The sequence below is a fragment of the Oryzias melastigma genome, linkage group LG4, assembly GCF_002922805.2.
Source record: "Oryzias melastigma strain HK-1 linkage group LG4, ASM292280v2, whole genome shotgun sequence".
In the NCBI taxonomy this organism is placed as follows: domain Eukaryota; kingdom Metazoa; phylum Chordata; class Actinopteri; order Beloniformes; family Adrianichthyidae; genus Oryzias; species Oryzias melastigma.
The window spans coordinates 26,550,229-26,571,312 of record NC_050515.1 but is presented as its reverse complement, the minus strand read 5'-3'; the positions used below and the strand labels follow the sequence as shown (position 1 = coordinate 26,571,312).

Genomic DNA, 21,084 nt, shown 5'->3' with positions numbered 1-21,084 from the left:
GAAACAAAGCGAGTAAATCAGAGACATAAATGGCTGCAAAGGTCATAACGTTTTTTAAGATTTCTGACTTTTTTTTTGACTATCAAAGACTATATTTAGTACAATTTGGCTTTGGGCAGCTAATGTAGAGAAACTTCTCGAAGAAAATTTGTGAATTTGATTTTTTCAAACAATATAAGACAAAGGTTTGAGAATAAACGTAGAGAAATTGAGAATTTCTACAAATCTTTTGTGATATTAAAGAAACCCTTCCTGGAATTTCTTTACCAGAAATTAGCAGCTCAGCTCAGCTCCAAAAGCCACGCCCCCTCAGAGGAGATTTTGGAAACAGAGGCTTCAGATCAACATGAAAAATGTTATTTTAAGACAGTTAGGTTGTGGTATTTTGGTTCAAAAGTTTCTAATCATAATTAAAACACTACTGGGAACGTTTAATTTTAATATAAACATATGTCATGGGGGGACTAACAAAATGTAAACAGTTGGAAATTTTAAAAAACCTTCATTAAGAAATGGAAAATGCATATTAATGAACAATAAAATAAATGTAAATATGCCAGGTTATAGCCACAGGCTAGTTTACATTTGGAGTCCCTCGGCTAATTGATGTAAAAAAAAAAACACAGAGTTTAAGAGAGAGAGTTCAAATAAAATGATAAAACACAGGTAAAAGAAAGTATAGAAATAAATACAGAATAAAATTTGAATAGATCAATCATTTTGAAAATCAGTCAGTTTTGTTATAACTTAGCAAAAATAAACTAATTTGTGATACTTGAACTTTAAAATTCCGACAATTTGGTAATGGACAAAATTGCAGATATTTTGGCAAAAATGTGTTTGATTTACAGTCTGGAAAATTTAGAACTTGAATACAATTTTAAAAAAATGTTATATTTTCTAAAACCCAGCTTCTAAACACAATACTAGAGAAATTCTAGTGAAATTTGTTTAGTGAACTGTTGAAAACGATAAAAGTCGAGCATACATTTATACATTCATAGCACTATAAATCAGTGCTTTCAATACAAATTTGCATCGATAAAAGGAAGGCAAACCTTCACCTCTGTCTTTATGACAGGTTTCCGCTTCTATTTCAATTTCTATATAAAATAACATATAACATGCTTCCAATTAATTTCCAAAGAACGTTCTAAGGAGATGGAGAACACAGAATAAAGGAGACATTGAACTTGAAGACAATTAAAGGTTAAAAAGATTTTGCATTATAGTAACTGGAGTAAAACTGTGGAATGATCTACACCCAGAGTTAAAACAAAGTCCAAACATTAGTCCGTTTAACAATAAATACATAAAAGTACTTTTTATAATGGTTAAGGTCACTGGTTGTTGTTGATGTCTGAGTCCAGAGGCTGATTGTAATGAGTGCCTGCTATTAGTAATGCAATTGAATATATGTGTGTGTGTGTGTGTGTGTGTAAATAACTGAAAATAATTGAATAACTGAATGATTACTGTTATCAATGACTGTATTGATTTATCTGTTCTTGATTTTATTTCTTTGAAATAAAGTAAATTTCTGTGCATTTTTTTTGTTTCACCTCTTTATTATTTTTGCGTTTAAATGATCCAAATAAAGAAAAACGCCTTGCATTACGGACTTTGTAGAAAAGACTGTTTTTAACCCAAACCTGCATCTCTGCACATTATTTAAATGCTTTAATCTGCAGCATTTAGATTAGATTCCCCCTCTGTCAAAGCTCCTATCTGCAGGAATGTGGCACAGACTCTCAGAGTTAAACTGAGGTCTCACTTTTTTCCACCCTTTCAGATGAAAAACAAGAATAAAAGTGATCCAGAAGATAGCCCGGGCCCTCATGTGGGGGGCACTGGTTGCAGGGGATATGTATATCTGCAGATAAAGCCTCTGTTCCGAAACAGTATTTACCAGGCCTTTTTAGATACCCATCAGCCGTGAAGCCATGGGTCCAGCCTTCATTATACTGTGTGAATCTCCCCTCATTTAGCCCGGATGCTATCTTCTTTCTTCCACCTCCAAATACCCCTATCTACGCTCCCATTTGCTCTGCACAGCTAACAAGCAAGATGTGGCTGTTGATGGTGGCAAATATAGCGGGAAACAAATGCCTTTGTGCGCTCTTTTGATGGAGACCCCCTCAGTCTTTTCTGGCAAACCTGGAAAGAGCCACGAAATCAAAAGGTGCTCGGGGAGAGGACGCGGCGTCAGGTGGGATGAGGTGCGGGGACCACCGGCAAATTTGGGAGCGAGATAACCCAGACGGAGGCGGGGAAAAAGGAGTCGAATCTTCCCTCTTTGGGGTGTGTCGTTTTCTTTCAAAAAAGATCCGAATGAAAGGATGACATCGGTTACACCTGACTGAATCACTCGAGAATGTATCTGTCAGCCACAGCTCAGATATTAAGTCACAAATGGGTCTGCGGGGAAACAAATCTGACTGCATTTACTCACAACTCATGGTTGAGAAGACGCTTCTGGATGATGCTCCCTGCAACAGGCTTTTTCCCCGCAGAAGACAAGGCCCAGAAAGGATAAGCATTAGGTTGCGAGGCGTGCACTCGCGCTGATGTTAAGATGGGACCGTTCTGCTATCAGATTTCCTTCATATTTCTGCGGCTGACTAGACTAAGCACAAGTCAGAGGTATGAGCCGATAAAGGGTGTCTTTCACACAGCAACAACACGTACCAGTGTGCTTATCGCCTCACTCCCTAACATGCAATCACAAGCAGGACAGGGGACAGATTGTTACATTTGTTGATTTGTTTTTTTCTTCTTCTTCTCGGACTGATAAAGAATAGGAAATCTGTGCAGGTGAAGCCCATCTTTGCAGGCACGGCATGAGGCAGGCCGAGATCTGTTATCCAATGTCTGGATGTAAATAAATGCTTTGCAAGGGGGGGGGTCGGGAGCCCAAATTCAGTTTTAATGTTGATAAAAAATCTTGGATAATAATCTGGTTAGTTCTAAAATAGATGTTTTCAGGTTTTATTCACTTTTTTGGGGGTTAATAAAATCGATTAGAATCGATTTAAGCTTAATAAATCAAAAATCACAAATCGATTTAGCACATAAAACTGAAGTTTACTAGCTTGATGCTAACATTTAATAAAATTTCCCATAGGATGGCTAATGCTAACGCCTGGTCGACGTAAACATACATTCTGACTAAATGAACATCTTTATAAACTCACAGGCATGAATTTTACAAACTCTTAAGGAAATATTTTTTTTAAGTAGTGAAAAACATCGTCTTTTCCTCATACTTTCTTCTTCTTCTTGAATAAGGTGTAATGCTATAGCGCGATCGCCATCTAGTGGTCAAACTGAAACGTCCTCCTGGAGAAGCAGAACAATGTTTATAATGTTAATGATCTGAACATTTTTGTTAAAACTTCTTCTTTAGAGAATCCATGTAACACTGGATGATATTAACAATCTAAAATTTCACAATATTTGAACAATATCAGGTTAAAATAAACATATTCAAAACATATACAGTAGTAGATTATTAATGTACATCTAAACAAATGTGTATAAATCTGCAAACTCAAAATTTTATTTAATTGAAGAATTGAAAAAAATTGGAATTGCTCTTGTGAATCGAATGGTTTCTGGAAATTGTAATCAATACCCAGCCCTACTCTAAAGGTGGGGGGGTTTAGGCCTCCGTTTCTCCTCTTCACGCTGATTGCAGCAATTAAAAAAATACAAGTTTAACTTTTAAAAGCCTTTTCTGCAAAATGCAAATGTGATATATTCATCCCTAGGTAAACATCCCTGCTGTGTCCTTTATAAACAACAGTGACGAACAAAATGAAAGCGATAATTTCTCAGCCTTTGAGAATTCTTTAATTCTGACAGAAAACTGGTGGCTGTTACGGGGCGTTAAGTAGGATTTAAAACTTGTCAGACAAGACATGTTTGAAATTGCTTTAAATAAGTGCACTGTGTTGCTGTCAACCACAGGCTTAGAGGAAAATATCCCCACAATTGAAGCACTCAACTGAGCTCAGAGAGCTGCGGCCCAGCAACCACAGCCAGGCTCTTCCTGTGAGTCAGCACCCCCTGGTGGACGGCCGTGGTACTGCCTCATCACCTAGCAGGATGTGCAGCTCTATTCTTCCACGTTGGGTGAGGAAACTGTGGTTTTGGAAGGTGGATCAACAAGAACAGGGTCAGGGGTCAGAGATGTTTAAGTGTTGCTCCTGAACCCGAAACAAGATAACCACAATTATATACGTCTGAGCTGAATTCAGGAAAACACCATGCATTTTTATTTAAAGAAAATTTAAATGTTTTTTTTTTAAACGGGGTTATTGGATTTTTTTTTTCTCAGATTGCTTAAATCCTATCATAAGAAAAAAAACTGTCAGTAAACATTCATTAAATTCAGTAAATTACTTTTGTGAGGATAAATAAAATCTTATTTTTTTAAAGTGTTATCATTTCTGCAAAGGGGTCTTTTCCTGCACAACTTCCACTCATAAAACAGAAAATAAAAGCTGAATTTCTGTAAAACAACTGTATTTTCATGTTTTTTTTTCCTTTTTTAAAAGTATAATGCTAAAATATATGAAAATATTCATTTAGTATAGTTTTTTTTTCTTGTATTAACCTCTGAATTTCTTTCCAGCTATGAAAAAAATAATCACTGCTGTTCCGACTTTTAAGCAGATGCTAAATGAAGGCGATTTTAGAGCAGTTGATGCATATTTGCATCAATAGGCATCAAAGGGTTAACACGTTTATTTTGTTTTGGTTAAAAACCTACTTTCAAACATAAAAAATAAATGTTTTTTTTTATTCCTATTTCACTCTGACTGGAGCGTGAGCAGATGAGGTCACAACAAGGTCACCCCCCCCCTTTCATAATTGTTAAATCAGCTGCAACTTTTTTGTTTCAGAGCAGTCAACTGGGTCTGGTATTTCTGGGTGATCTGAGGATCCAAACCTCGGCAGCACCCTGTCCCGTGATCCGGCAGCCTCTCCTGCCAAGACGAGCCTTCATCGCACAAAGGGATTAGATTGCCCAGTTGAAGTGCCTCCCAGTTATTAGCACCTTCTTATACAAAGTATAACAGCAAACCCAAAGACATTGATTGCAGAGAACAGTTCAAATATGATTTCCTTATAGCTATTAATATGTATGCCTTAAATAGAAGCACACCGCTAAGCAGCTTATGATATTATGAAAAGAATGTTCCCTCAGGGGCATAATATGCCAGCAGTGACAGCAAGGAGAGATTCGTATTTACCCAGATTGGCTGTACTTACGTCAAGCATTCTCAGAGCTTGTGGGAGGGAAGATGGGGCAGTGGCAACAGCTCGCTCTCGATAAGCACTTACCGTGAATAAAAGACAAGCATGAAAGTGAGGTTTAGCCTCTTTAAAGATTCCCAACCAAATGTAGAGGCAGATAGGGCAGGTGCCTTTGGTTCCGGACGTGATTAGCTGTCTGTGCTGCACTGTTCCCACAGAAATGAGACATAGCAGAGACATTGTCCAAGCTTGTCCAGGTGGGGGACCTGTCATCCCGAACCAGAGCTTAGCTGTGCAGTGCTCGGAGCAAAAGATTAAAAACCCAGAATTCCGTTTTTTCTTTTTCTTTTTTCAATGAACGCTTAAGTCAAAACAGTTTTTTGCACCTTCTGCTTTCCTCACATCAGCTTTCATTTTGGCTGCATTCATCCTTAACGCTCATATTATGCTGATGATGAATGCCTCATCCGTCCCGTGTCTCTGCGCGGCTTTACAAGCATCCACGCCTTCACAGATGTGGACGGACGCGTGAAAGCTGCAGCGAATGAACCCTGCCCTGCAGATCCTGCACCTCTGTGAGGGGAACACCAATCCCACAATCCCTCATGTGTCCAAGAGTTTTAACGACTTAAAGAAGGGGTGTCATACTCAATCGCACAAGGGGCCAAAATCCAGAACACAACTGAGGTCGCGGGCCGAACAGAACAAACCTTTAATGAACAATTTGAAACTACATTTTTAAAACCATAAATTTTTAACATAATTATGAACTAGATATATAGCATTACCTGTGATAATGCTAGTGTGAATGCTGTAAGCGGAATTTGGCCGCTGAAGACCCAATCAAGTTCCACATTTTCTGCTCCCTTTCAAACTATATGGGGTTCATTTGGCCTTGCTGGCTGGGTCACAACCCCAACCTGACCTTAACGATGCAACCAAACTGGCGAGCAATATCAGAACTATCCAGTCGTACAGTTCTGATCCAGATTGCAGCCCAGACGAGGAAAACAAAGACGTTCATGGATGCATTGATTTGTAAATGCATCAGAATGGAGAGGAGCAGGGAGCTTGTGACCTGGCCACTGTAGCTTCTACGTCACAAAAAAATAAATAAAATGAAATTCAGTCAGTATTTTTTCGTCTGCTCCTGATTCACAATAATTTGAATAAAGAAATACTCAGAAATCCAGGTATAAGATCAGTATTCTTCCTATATGTCCTCATCGTTTGTAAAAAATGCTACAAAAACACAACCAACACTATTCATTGGAGTGGGTCTTTAAACTCATGAACAGGCAAAACCAAAGCAAGACAATTAACATTAAAGATTTATCATCAAGTCACTACAGTCTCATATTAAATCGGATTTGTGAGTCCTATCTGTAAAACATTAATTATAAATAGTGTTTGTGGAGACTATCACCTTTTTCTCCCACCAGATTATAAGAAATATTTCAATAAGGAGAGAATTTGAAAGATTTAATTGTGAAGCGTTTCACGATAAATCATTAACAGTCAGAAGTCTTCGTCAGTTGGACTCTGGCCAGAGAAATCTTGCATGCTAGTGATGACCTTGGATTTAGTGAAGAGACCTCCAGAGCCCAGACAAAGATGGTGGTTAATCCAATTTTACATATATGGCCCGGCCTTACGACACAGTTGTCTCAGTGGGCGTTGTACCATCTAAACAGAAGATAAAGACTGAAAAAAAAATAGCAGCTGGATGTTAAACAGACTTAACTAAAGCTGGGAATCCCTGCACTTTGACCCTGCATCTTAAAAAGGAAAAAGTCTTAAAAAACCCGGTTTGGGGATAAAAGAAGAAGAAACCTCAGGGAAGTTCGCATAAAGAGGGGATCCTCTCCCAGGACGGACAGGCGGTGTACCAGAACTGATAAAGAACAATTAGCGTATCTGACCCTACAACTACCTGTTTGAATAGTTCATGGCCAACCAAATGGAACTGAGGTTAGCTGGGGTTGCGAGACGAGCCAGAGGCGAGGTCCAGGTCAAGACAGGAACACAGACGATCCACCACACATTCTGCAGGATGGACCGTGCCGGACTGAACAGCCAGGAGGAGAACAGGCGTAAGAGGGCCAGCGCAATGACGAGGCAAGTGGAAGGGTCAGAAGGAGAACGGGGCGGAGGTGGGTCAGTGCAATGTCTAGAATGTAGAAAAATAACTTCATTGAATTTACTTGGCCGCTTTTATTTTGAAAGCTGAAACTACATGGCTCGATAGCTGCTCTGAACATTTTCACTGAGCCAACCCATTCCTGTTTTTACAATTATCCCCTAAAATATCTCGTAGAACAACAAGTACATTTATCCTGGGAAGTGATTAAAATGTTTCAGGCAATGCAGCGATGTGCGTCTTTGTTGAAGGTATTAAATGTGGCCAACATGAATTTCTATCAGCTTTTGAGCTGATCAAACTTAAAATATGAGGAAATAACATCAGAATAGAAATATAAACTATGAAACTAATACAACTATTATTTGTGAACGATCTAAGACAGGAAATAAAAATCCAGTTTGGCAGGACATTCATGAAATAAATATTGTACATTTTTCTGTTGAAATTGGTAAGATTACCCTTTATTATTAACATAAAATGGAGTCAAACAGCATGTAATTTTTTTAATTGTTGACACGATAATTCCAGTAGATTCTGAAGGAGAAAAGCGGCTCATCGAGCTGCTTTTCTCCTTCAGAATCTACTGGAATTATCGTGTTAACGGTTGAAAAGTTACAGTATGATAAAAATGTTGTGTTTAAGCGTCACCGCCGACGCCTCAGATGTTGAAGTGTTATTTTGTTTTTACCAGCAGGTTATGAGCACATGTCGACTCAGCTAAACTGAGCTCCCATCATAGTCTAACGATACAATACAGTTTCCCTTCAGAATAAAATGAAAAAGTAAATTCAAATAGACAGCTTTCAAACAAAGTATAATTTTCATTCTCACTCTTAGTACATCACTCAGACAAAAGTCAATAGCCCATAAAATGAATAAATTCTATGTAAAAACTATTCAACAAGCTATTGAGAAAATCCAAGGTCTGGATGTGAAAACAATGGATTGAGCTTCTGAAGAGGTTTGAGAACATCAAGTTCAAGAGCATGGAAGGATGACGGTAATGTGACACAAATGCAAGCTATTGTTATGACTGACTGACAGTGGTTTTCATAATGAAATGTCTCCCTCATAAAGCAGTTCTTGACTACATAGAATAATAGTTCATTATTTATTGATCACTAATTAGATAAATAAATATGCAAATTAAAATTAAAAAGCAGAAAAATACAGACATGAAAAAACATTAATTGATATTTTTATGGTATTTATTTAACCATGATTGCGGAAGCGCCTGTCAACCGTTGCAGAAAAATGCACGTCTGGCGTGAATTGCAGGAGAGAGAGGATGCTGCGTGCACTCCACTCTGCGCCGCTTCCGCATCCAGTGTAGACCTAACACAGGAGTCTGCAACCTTTAATGCTAAAAGAGCCATTTGGTCCAGGTTCTTATGGACCGAAACTCAGCGAGAGCCGCAAAGTTTCACCTCAAAGTTAGAAAAATACACCGTTTATGTTTTTGTGGCCATTAAGCAATTTATTTATAAAATATAGTTTTCAAATGTTCTCTACAATAAAGTTTTTATATATGCATATATACACAACAATAGCAGATTCAAGTTCCTTTCAAAATAAAACACATCCTGTGTTTAATCAGATCATTCAGCTGCAGCAGATTTACTTCAATAAAAATGTAGGAAACATGAGATTTTCTATTATTGTGACTTTTATGTTCCTTCATCCTTTTTCTTCTTTTACTAGTGAATAAAAACATAACAGTAGTGTAAAATCCAAATGCAATAAGATAATGTTGCTCTGATAATAAACTATTCTTGACAGTAGATTAGCCTTTTACTATTATTTTAAGCAGTTCAGCCTGTCTGACATGTCAAAAATCTAAACATAAGTAATTAATTAGTTAATTAATTAGTTAAATTTGAAGTTTTCTTCAAAGCCAAAGAGCCACAATGGAGGAATAAAAGGAGCCACATGTGGCTCCGGAGCCTCAGGTTGCTGACCCCTGACCTAGCGTAAGCTGGGTTCGGAGGAGGAGAGGGGCCCGCGGTGTTGCCCCTGTTAGTGCTTCTTTAAAACTTTAAGGATCATTAAGACTGCAAATTGTTCACAATGACAAAGTTGTCCTTTAGCTATGGGATTTGAAAAATATCACGCTCCCTGTCTTGAAAATCCAAAAAGTGTGAAAAATGTCAAATTGGTTGAAATGTATTTTAATCCTTAAAATCTCTTTTCACCAAGTTAGACATAAACTTGATCAAAAAGGACAAACTGGTCACCTTACTATAGGTTGTGACCAAAAATAAGGCTGTCAGGATTCAAAATACATGAGTGATCAGCATTTTTGGGGTAATGTTTCAGCTTGTATTGATATGATTGGGCAGGGGTGTCAAACTCACTCGCACAACAGGCCAAAATCCAAAACACACCTTAGGTCATGGGCCGAATAGGAGAAACATTTATAGAACACTCTAAAACTGTAACGTTTTAACATAATTATGAACTACATATATAGCATTACCTGCGATAATGCTAATGTGAATGCTGTAAGATGAATTTGGCGGCAAGTGCTGATAGCTGAAGATGCTGAAATTGATGGCTAAAATCACTGAAGCTAACAGTTGAAAACCCTGCAACTGATAGCCAGCTGAAATATTAGCCGAATGCCAAAGTAGCCTAAAAAATGTAAACAAAAAAAACCTAGGTTAGCCATAACAGCTAGCATGTAGCTGAAAAAATAGCTAAACTTCAAAATGTACAAAAAACTGAAAAAAGCCTATGTTAGCCAAAATAGCTAACATGTAGCTGAAATATTACCTAATTCCAAAAATAGCGTAAAAAAATCTTGGAAAATGCCAAAATAGTCCAAAATGCTAGCAGAACGTCAATTATTAAAACTTTGAAACCGTAACTTTTTGACATAAATATGAATAATAAAAAGGCAGGACAATTATTCCAGATTAAATCAACTTAAACCTTAAATAACTTTCAATATTTTACTCTCCATAAAAATATATTTTGTCAAAATTATACAAGTTAGAAATAAGCACAAGATAACATCAGGCCATTAATAAGAATAAAATAAAATGATCTGGAGGGCCGGATCCGGCCCCCCGGCCTTGACTTTGAAATCTACAGATAACAAGTTGATCATACGTTCTTTAGCTGTTATGTTATTGGTCCACAGACGGATTGAATGTGGCCCCTAAACCAACATTAGTTTGACACCCCTGGTGTGTAAGAGGCCAGAACCAGAATTATGATGCGTTAATATTTCAAAGTGATGACTTTAAAAAGCCAGAGAAGAAAACTGCAGCACAAACGGAAGCAGGAGAAAAGAATTATGTAGAAGTGCGCAACAGAAAGCAACATAAAACAAGAACTAAAGTGATAAAACGAAGAAATCCTGATGAACAAAGATCCTCTCACAGATGATCTCTTTGGAAGTCTTTAGAGAAGATGCTTCAATTGTATCAGAAATAATGTTAATATAAATCCACATAGAGGCAGCACTACCAGTCTTAAAGAAAAATTATCATTATTTGATATCCAGCTTCTTTACCTGCTTATTCCTGTTCATGGTGTTGCTGGAGCCTATCCATATGAAAGACACCTGGGACAGTTGGCCAGTCCATTGCAGACAGACCTTATTAGATATCATTTCCTATCACTACAGTAGCTGCAGATTTGAGGACGGCAGTTTCTCTGTGTTGAGTGGAGCATGTTCAAAGTCCCATTAGCGCGGTCACAGTGATACCAAACACGATGGTCGTGTCGCCACACACTTATTTAATTAGCATGGCTGACACTGAGCATCTGCGGAGGGTTCCTCTGCAATCTATTTCCAAAAATGTGCTTCCAGGAACGTGGAACGGCATCAGACTCCCATTTGCACCGAGATGGCTCATCACGGCGAGCGCGTGCTGGCGCGTTTGCGGCAGACAAGCATGTAAAAACACATCAGGAAAGTCCTCGCTCATCGTGTCCCTCCACGTTCTGAAGATCGGTGACCACCGGCAGGAGCTCAGGCGTTGGGGCTGATGTGCTGGCAGCCAATCACATCCGTCACAGTCCCAGCATCCTCTGGGGTCAGATCAAGGCACGCCGATATTATTGCGCGTGGCCTAATTTCACCCGCGCATGCTGCAAATTATTCACATTTTTCATTTTGTTAATGTAGTCTTTGGCACAATTGGAGTGGTCATACGTGTTGTTGAAAATAAATTGAAAAGTGGTTGTGTTGGAAGCTGTGAAGAGGATGCCACGGTGGGCAGGCGGTCTCAGCGCGGCCGCAGCCGTCCAGCCAACCAGCCGCACAATCGCAGCCTCTCTTGGGTCAAGCATCCCTGTTCAGGCAAATAGCAGAAATATGAAAATGTACATATTGATTTTGGACTGAACGAGCCCCAACAATGATCCCCGACATTTATCGACTCAATTATCCTTCTATCTCTGCGTTTTGAGCGCACGCTTGCAACACTTATTTGTCCTCCGTCAAAGATGAAAGCAGGTGAAAAAGGTGGTGAGGAGGGACAAAATGAGGGACTGGAGAGTGTCAAAGAGTTTCATTACAAGAAGAGGGCGGTATTATGAGCACATTTATCCAAAATTGGAAAATAATGAAGAAAGATTAAAGCCCTCCCAGTATTTTAGACGTTCCAAATGGACAACCAGTCCTGGAGTTGACAATGGGCCGCAGAGACTTCCAGACACTATTATGTGCTGCAAAATGAGGGAGGGACAATGTGAAAGCCTCTTTGCTTGGGAGGAGGCAGAGAAACTTGAATGAGCTCCTCTGGTGCACATTTCCTTTTGTACGTTTCTGTGTTGTGGCGACAAGACAGGAAATGAGCGCTCACTGTCTTAAATAAAGCAAGAATTTTACATCAGCCATTATGGCTGTTATGAGTTTGCCCGAGCAGCCGGGTTTGTTGTGCTGACCTCGTTTTCCTCCTCTGACCTGAAAACGGCGCCGCCAACACAAACAAACAAACACACGATCCTGCTCCCTGAGTCTGCCGCTGCCCTTGATTGGCTCAGAAAAACTGAAAAAAAATGTGCTTTATTAACTCTGTTTTCATTGCACTTTCCTGAATACATCAACTGGTGTGAACTGCAGCTGCAGTTTCATTTAAGTGAAGCATTTTTTTTGTTCAGGGGAGCCAGATGAGAACTACAGCCCCCCATCACCTTCACCTAAGCTGAGAAAATACAGACAAGCAGGTCACAGAAATTCTGTCACAAGTTATTGGGCACCTAAGCGTGTGGGAAATCCTGCAGTGCAATATTATTCTCTGTAAATCTCAAACTGTGAATAACAGGAGCCAAGCAATTTAAGTAGGAAGGTCATAGCAAAGTAAAGCAGGAAAATTGCCAGGAAAAAAAAAGCTTTCTGAGAGAGTGAAATAGATGAGAGATGAAGGGAGATGAAAAGTTGACGGGCTACCCAGGCAGGTCTACAAAAAGTAATGAATATCCCTCGCTGTGGAGCGATTTTGAGGAACTGTCATTCTGAATGAAGTGAGATAAAAATTATATTTCGCCCAGATAAAAAAAGCAACCATTACAAAAGTAGAAAGGACGTGTGTCTGCCTGATGCTCGCCCTTAATCCAAGACAAGGCCTGACAGCCGACGCCATCAAATGTCAGAGCCGGCGGAGCATCAAAACACAGCGATCGTATCAAAGAAATAAAAAGAGAACCTTCAGAGGACAGAGACTGGATCTTTGGGGGGAAAACCAGTCTGTTTTTATTAAAACAAACTTTTGATCAGCTCCTCAAAATTACTGTTTACTTTTATTCCCATTTTAATTCAAAAACTTTTAGAGATTCGTCTGATTTTTATTTATTAGACTTCATAAAACATTGAGATATAATGTTGGGAATTTAGAAAACAACAAGTTAATCTGACTTTTTAGTCTTAAGTTTAGTGTAACAAGTGAGTATGGTGGCCCTAAAGTACAAATCGCATAAACAACACCAATGCAAAAAACATTTAAAGATCACAATTAAAAAAGCAAAATAATTAATTAAAAACATTACATTTTTGTTAAATCAGAACAAAAGGCTAGAAATGTATTTTTAGAAAAAGAACTAAAACAAAGATGAAACATTTTTATTTATTAGATTTCATAAAATTTGAATATATATATATATATATATATATATATATATATATATATATAATGCTTGAATTTTAGAAAAAAACAGCAAGATAATCTCACTTTTTAGTCTTAAATTTAGTGTATCAACTTAGTACGGTGGCCCTGAAGTACAAACAACATTAACGCAAAAACCATTTTAAAGATCACAATTAAAAAAGCAAAATGATTAACTAAAAACATAAAAATTTTTAAATCAAAACAAAATTCCAGAAACTTTTTTTTTAAGTACTAAATAAAGATGAAACAATTCCATTTATTAGATTTCGTAAAATATTGAGATAATTTGTTTAGATTTTACAAAAAAAACAGCAAGTTAATCTGATTTTGGTGTCTTAAATTTAGTGTAACAAGTGAGTATGGTGGCCCTAAAGTACAAATCACATTAACAACATCAATGCAAAAACAATTTTAAAGATCACAATTAAAAAAGCAAAATGATTCGGGTTAAGAAAGGCAAAGCTGGCAGCCGAGTGCTATTTAACACAATTTTACACAAATAATAAAAGGTAACCTTATCAATTTAAACAGAAAAATTTATTTTATGAATGTCCTGTTGAACTGGATTTTCATTTCTTTTCTTAGATCGTTCACAAATCTAAATACAGATTTGAATAATCTTTCAACATTTGAGGTTTTATTGAAAATATTGACCATTCATTTGAGCAGATAACATTCTAAAGGTTCTATTCTGCTTGATTTTATTCTCAGGTGTTTTAAATGCGATCAGCACAAAAACTGATGGAAATTCATGATGTAATAGGAGCAGCTAAGATCCAGATTGCTGCATGTTGGCCGAGCGTGTTTTAACTGAACCCAAGAATAAATGTAGTTGTTGCAATAAGAGGTATTTGTTGTTTTTCGGGGTATTTTAAGGGGTAATTGTAAAAACAGGAATGTTTACTAAGTGACACAACGAATATTTTAAGTTCTGCTATGAAGCCAGGTATTTTCAGAGTTCAAAATAAGAGCACACAGACAAATGTTCAGTTCAGACTGAACATATTCTTTTCTCTCAGTTTTTGTAGATTTGGTCTCAAGACATGTACATCTAATCAGAAACGGCATGCTTTAGCATGTCATTTCAAAGTTGAAAGATGTTTGGTTTTATTAAATAGGCCTCAATGACCAAATGTTTTGATGTTGCATATATAAATATTGTGTGTGTGAAGTACTTTATATGCTTATCGAAAATATGATTTGAAGAGTTTCCAAAAATGAATTTAGCTTTCATATTGTTTATTGTCGTTTTTTTGTTTTTATTTTTTACTGATCCGAAAAATTATCTGAACTGTGACCCTAAACCCGTGACACGATCCAAACCATGAGTTTTGTGATCTGATCACCCCTAGCGTTTATCAATGCTCACTAGCTTTGCGAATGAACCACAATCCATTACGCTCGAACAATTTCCAACAGAGAAAACGTGTTTGAATGCATTTTTTTAAATAAACTATCCACGTTTTCAACATCAGAACAGAATGTAGTCAAAATAAAGTCGTCAAATGTTCTTATTGATTCTATTTTGACCTTGCAAAATCGGTGACGTCATATCCGGCGTTTAGAAAAACAAAAGAAAAGTAGTGGTCATGGTGTGCGAATTGCCTTTAAAATCCAGGGCACTTTATAGTCCTCCACTATATGTTTTTTAGTAACTAGGAAGGGAATTTAGACACAACCTTAGAGTTTTTACTGCAAACTGATTGATTTAAAAAAACCTGACAGATCCTTACGGAAAAGATGTGACGGGTGTGAATTTGCAGTTTGTAACGGACCAAACAGAGCCACAAACACGGGGGGGGATCTGTGAACTCGGACAAACTTTGTCTGCACCCTGTCCCGTCTCCCTCTTTTCTCCAACCTAAACCCTTTTGTGCGCAGCAGAATGAACTGAAAAGCCGCAGATTCTGCCTTGTGTTGTGGAAAATAACGTGTCCTTCGTAAAAAGAATACAGTCATGCTTCTCATTCCAAAGTCTTAGTGCTTTTTTTCCTTGAATAAATCATCCACATCTATTGAATCCTTTTCATTTCTCCATACAAGCCTGCCATTCAGAGAGAAGAGAAAAGAGTCTGAAATACTTCAAGCTGGAGAGTTACCTTGCATGGAGGGGAATTAAGGACCATTTGCCAATATTGTGGATCAACTATGCTGAGAATAAAAGCAGCATTCTTGTGTTACCTGGCTGGGGAATACAGCCACAATGGACTTCAAACAAGGACCAGCGTACAATCCACGGTCGGATTTTTACATGGGGGACCTTGGACTCTTCACAACAAACATTTTGCGGCAAAGACGGGCATAAAGGGAAGCGTCTGAATAGTCGTTGTATTACCCTCTTGCCCTTTGTCAGGAAGAATGTAGGCTGTTCATTGTACGTCAATGGATGACCTCAATCTCATGATTTATCAGCGCCGTGCTGCAGAGTAAATAGCTGCCTTTGGTTGTTTTGCATTCTTCATGAACGGCTTCATGGGGTTTAGAATTCATGCCGCTTTTTTTTTCCTGCAAATTTGAGGACCACGGAGTGTCGCATGAACTTCTCTCGCATTGTGTCCTGCAGATGCAGAATGATCCGCACAACAATGGTGAGCGTTAAACAAGCAGGACCCACGTTTCCTACAGTTTCGTATATAAAAAAATAAAAAAAATCTAGCTCCTCGTTTTGAATTTTTTTCCAGTGAATACGCAGGCCTGTTTGCACATGAGCCGACTGACTAACCCTCCTCAAAGGCGCCCTCACTCCCACCTGACTGACACTCACTTGAGCTCTGCTCCAGTTTCTAGGCCCTCTAACAGCAAGATAAGGCTCTTATCGCCTCCAAGAGTGAAGATTTGGCCTCAATCCAGGAGAACCAGCGGAGCAGGGAAACCACTGTCTAGACACTTAAAGTGAACTAAAAGCAGCAACGCTCCGTTTGACAGGAAACACTAAAGGGCTGTCGCTGAGTCGTGGAGGCTGCAGTTCAGACAATGTCATTGTGCCAGAGCGCCTCTCCAGATCCTCAGCCCTGCAGTGGGCTTTTTATCACCAGCTAGCATGGAGATGCTGCAGAGATTTATCACAGCGGAATATTCTGGAGATCTTTATTAAATGCAAACGTTCGGCTAACAAATGTACAAACGCTGCTGCTGCAGTTTGCACAGGTACATTTCCATTTGTGCACTTGCAGAACAAAACATCTGCACTACGAAATATTGCTTTGAGCTTCATTTATGGCAGGGGTGTCAAACACAATCACACAGGGGGACACAATCCAAAATACACCTTAGGTCACGGGGCGAACAGGAAAACATTTATTGAACACTCTAAAACTACATTTTAAAACTTTAAAACCATAACTTTTTAACATAATTATGAACTAGATTACCTGTGATAACCCTAGTGTGAATGCTGTAAGCTGAATTTGGCCGCTGAAGATGCTGAAATTGATAGCTGAAAACACTGAAGCTGATAGCCAGCTAAAATATTAGCTAAATGCCAAATTAGCCCTAAAAAAAGCTTAGGTTAGCCGAAACAGCTAGCATGTAGCTGAAATATTAGTTAAACTCCAAAAATGCCTAAAAAAATCCTAGCAAATGCCAAAATAGTCCAAAAAGCTATCAGAATGCCAATTTTTAAAACTTTAAAACAGTAACTTTTTAAGATAATTATTAACTAGATTTATAGCATTACCTGTGATAATGCTAGTGTGAATGATGTAAGCTGAATTTGGCCACTAAAGATGCTAGTGCTGATAGCTGAAAATGCTGAAATTGATAGCTAAAACACAGAAGCTAATAGCTACAATCACTGGAGCTAATAGCGGAAAACATTGAAGTTGATAGCCAGCTGAAATATTAGTTAATTGCCAAATTATCCTAATAAACTAAAAAAAAAATGATGTTACCCAAAACAGCTAGCACTTAGTTGGGAAAAATAGCTCAACTTTAAAATAGCCTAAAAAGCTGAAAAAAAACCTAAATTAGCCAAAACAGCTAGTATGTAAATATTAGCCAAACTCCAAAACAGCCTAAAAAAATAAACAAAAAAGCCTAAATTAGCATAGCATGTAACTAGAAAAAAAAATTCTTTGAAAATGCCAAAATATTCCAAAAAGTTATCAGAATGCAATTTTTTAAAACTGTAACTTTTCAACAAAATTATGAATAATAAAATGGCAGGAATATTATTTCGGAATAAATAAACTTAAACCGTAAATAACTTTTAATGTTTTATACTCTCCATAAAGATATATTTTGTCAGAATTTTACAAATTGGAAGTGAACACAAAATAACATCGGGCCGTTAATAACAATAAAATATAATTACTCTGAGGGCTAAATCCGGACCTTGACTTTGACACATGTGAATTATGTTCAATAAATTCTGACATTTGCAGCTAACTTTTAATCAGTTCTGTCATTTATTTCGAAAGTGTAAGAAAGAAAATGTGACATTAGGTCACATTCCTATCGTTGATGCTCAGGTGTGGAGATGCATTCCAGCATGAGGGCTGCAGATAGTCGTCGCTGCACTGACCTGCAGAGCTGCAGCAGCCTGACACCTTTTCTGCAGGAATTCCTCAGAAGTTTTCCTCTTTTTTTTCCTTCTGCGCTTTGTTTATGTGTTTTTGAAACAAAACCCAGATGATCAACAGATTGCTGACAAATTCCAAAACAGACATGAACCAAAAAAAACACCAACAAATGCCGTAAAATGTTCATTTTTGTGGTTGCTGAGAGTCAGAGCGAGAAAACAAACCCAAGTGTTTTCGGTTTGAGGAATTTCAAACCCGTCTAGACAAACACTGCGATTAAAAAAAAAAAAATAGAAAAATAAAGATAGGATAAATATGATTTTGTTTACATGTCTGATAGAGCCTAAAGGAGTGCCTCAAACACACGACCCCACCCCGGCTTTTTGGTGCAGAGGTGCTGACGGTCACCTCAGAGGTGTCCGTCTTCCAGGGCGGGGTAACTCCAGAGGCAGAAGTTCAGGCTTGTGAATGCCCCGTCTGCCTCAGACCGAACCACTGACAGTCAAGCAGGATTCTTTCAGTGTTTTCTGTATCAAACATAAAAATCTGAACGAATCTCAGTAATGTGCTTTGATATTTCTCTTATGGAGCTAAATAAATGCTTCAATCGTATCTCTCTTCTATCACACATTTATTCATTCAGAAATGTTGCCTAACAAATCCCTCTGTACTTTTCGTTAAACAGCTAGAATACCATACACGGTTTCTGTTGAAAATCAAATTTCTGTTTTGTTCTTAAATTCACTTCAACTTCAATCTGATTGTACATTATTGATGTGAGCAAAATTAAAAGCAAAAAAAAGATTCAAATCTCATTTGCAAAGAGATGTGGTTTCCTTTATGCAAATAACAGCTAACGTTGGAGTTTGTGCTTCAGTTTATTGAACATGACAGACAGAAAAGCTGGTGGAAAGAAAGGGGGGGGGTATAAATTCAGGTCTGTCAATGCCATCTAGTGGACAGAGAGAGGTAGTTACCAGGCTGCTCTACTCTCTCAGGAGCTTTGAGGTTCTTTACTGAAACACTGAAGTCAGTTTGGATCCAAGTAAAGCTCGTCAGAACAGAAGGTTCCATTTCAACCTGAAGATTCAGGATTAACTTGCTATTTGGACTTTTTATTACTTTTTCTTTTTCAGTGGAAATCTTGTTACTATCATCAGATATAGATTTGGATGCATAACTTTGTTTTAAAGTTAGATACAGATTTCACATTTAACTTTTGGATGATTATCAAGACATTTCTGACATTTAAATGTAATTACAGCACTTATGTTGAGGCAGAAGCTGCTGCTCCCACAGTCCAAAGGCAGTGGAAAGTTCCTGAGAGTGAATGAATTACTGGAGACGTTGATGTGTTTTTGCATTACTATTATATGAGCGGTGTAGTGGTTAGCGCTAAGCTTGCATGGGTTTCCTCTAGGAACTCCAGCGTCCTCCAACCATCCAAAACATACTCCATAGCTTACTTAATGCAGTGATTTTCAACCATTTTTTAACCAAGGTACAGTTTTAACTTGACAAAAGTCCACACACATCAGCATCTAAAAATGTAAAAAAGAGAGAAATTTGAAGCAAAACTAAATTGTTTTCTTCTGATTTCATCAAGAGGATTTAAAAACTGAGAACAGACTGATGTGTGTGTTTGCTGCATTGCAAGCGGTTACTGTAGCGCAGAGGTGCCGTCACTTTAACCCAGTGCATCATGGGAGATGTAGTACAAAAACTGATCCGGATCACGGACAGACTCACGTTTCTGAGTTTCATTATTTTATTCACCTTTTAAACGGTCTGATACCAGATCCTGCAAAAGCTACACCACTTAAAAACGAGCTTTACCTGTTATTTTTGTTGGAACTGAGAGACTTTATGAGCCGAATCAGAACAAGGAAGTAGGACGTTAACCATTTCTGATTGGTCAGTGGGATGACACGTGATCTAGCCTCCAAGAATGAATGGTGGAGACAGTTGAAGGGGCGGGCGGGGCTTTTCCCAAAAAACAAAACTAGCGGCTATTTTTGCGGCCAGATTGTCATTCTTATCAGAGTCATTTTTAGAATCAAATAAAAAGTATTTTATGATTTTTCATGTTCCAAACTACTCTGTCTCAAATCAGGGCCCGTTTGGATGAACAGAGAGCTGATATCCAAGCGATGGTAAATGTTTTTAGACGAGTGAAAATTGGTAATTTCCCACAGCACCCTGACCATCTCTTAAGGCACACTAGGGTGCTGCAGCACACTGGTTGAAAAACACTACCTAAGGATTCTAAATTGTACGTAGATGTGTGCCCCTGCAACAGACTGGTGACCTGTTTAGAGTACACCTTACCTTCTGGGATCACCAGGAAAGGCTCCAGCAACCCTGTGGCCCCAAAAGGAATTCAGCTGGTTCTGCAAATAGATGGAAGGATAAATATGACAAAACATTTAAAACATTTACAGCATCAATTCAGCTTTATGTTTTATTGCACGTGTCAAAGTCAAGGCCCGGGGGCCAGATCCGGCCCTCAGAGTAATTCTATCCGGCCCTCCAGATAATTTTATTTTATTGCTATTATTCGCCCGATGTTATCTTGCGCTCATTTCCAACTTGTGTAATTTTGACAAAAATGTTTTTAAGGAGAGTAAAATATTAAAAGTTATTTAAGGTTTAAGTAGATTTATTCTGGAATAATATTCCTGCCCTTTTATTATTCATAATTATGCCAGTTTAAAAGTTTTAAAAATTGGCATTCTGTTAGCTTTTTGGACTATTTTGGCATTTACTAAGATTTTTTAGGCTATTTTGGAGTTTAGCTAATATTTCAGCTACATGCTAGCTGTTTTGGCTAATTTAGGCTTTACTCAGTTTTTTAGACTACTTTAAAATGTAGCTACTTTTTTGCTTCATGCTAGCTGTTTTTGCTAACCTAAGTTTTTCAGGCAAATTTGGCATTTAGCTAATATTTTAGTTGGCTATTAGCTTCAACGTTTTCAGCTATAAGCTTCTACGTTTTCAGCTTCAGCACTATCATCTTTAGCAGCCAAATTCTGCTTACAGCATT

At 37.9% G+C, this 21,084-nt stretch overlaps 1 long non-coding RNA gene across 2 annotated transcripts in view; it reads right to left on the bottom strand.

Moving 5' to 3' along the window:
* LOC112137070 overlaps nucleotides 1–20,433 on the bottom strand; it is a 93,513-nt gene extending 73,080 nt beyond the window's left edge. For both annotated transcript variants that reach the window (XR_002917478.2, XR_002917477.2), the window contains exon 1: nucleotides 20,370–20,433. This is a non-coding gene — a long non-coding RNA (uncharacterized LOC112137070). The remainder of the gene's footprint in view (nucleotides 1–20,369) is intronic.
* Between the last annotated feature and the right edge of the window lie 651 nt (nucleotides 20,434–21,084).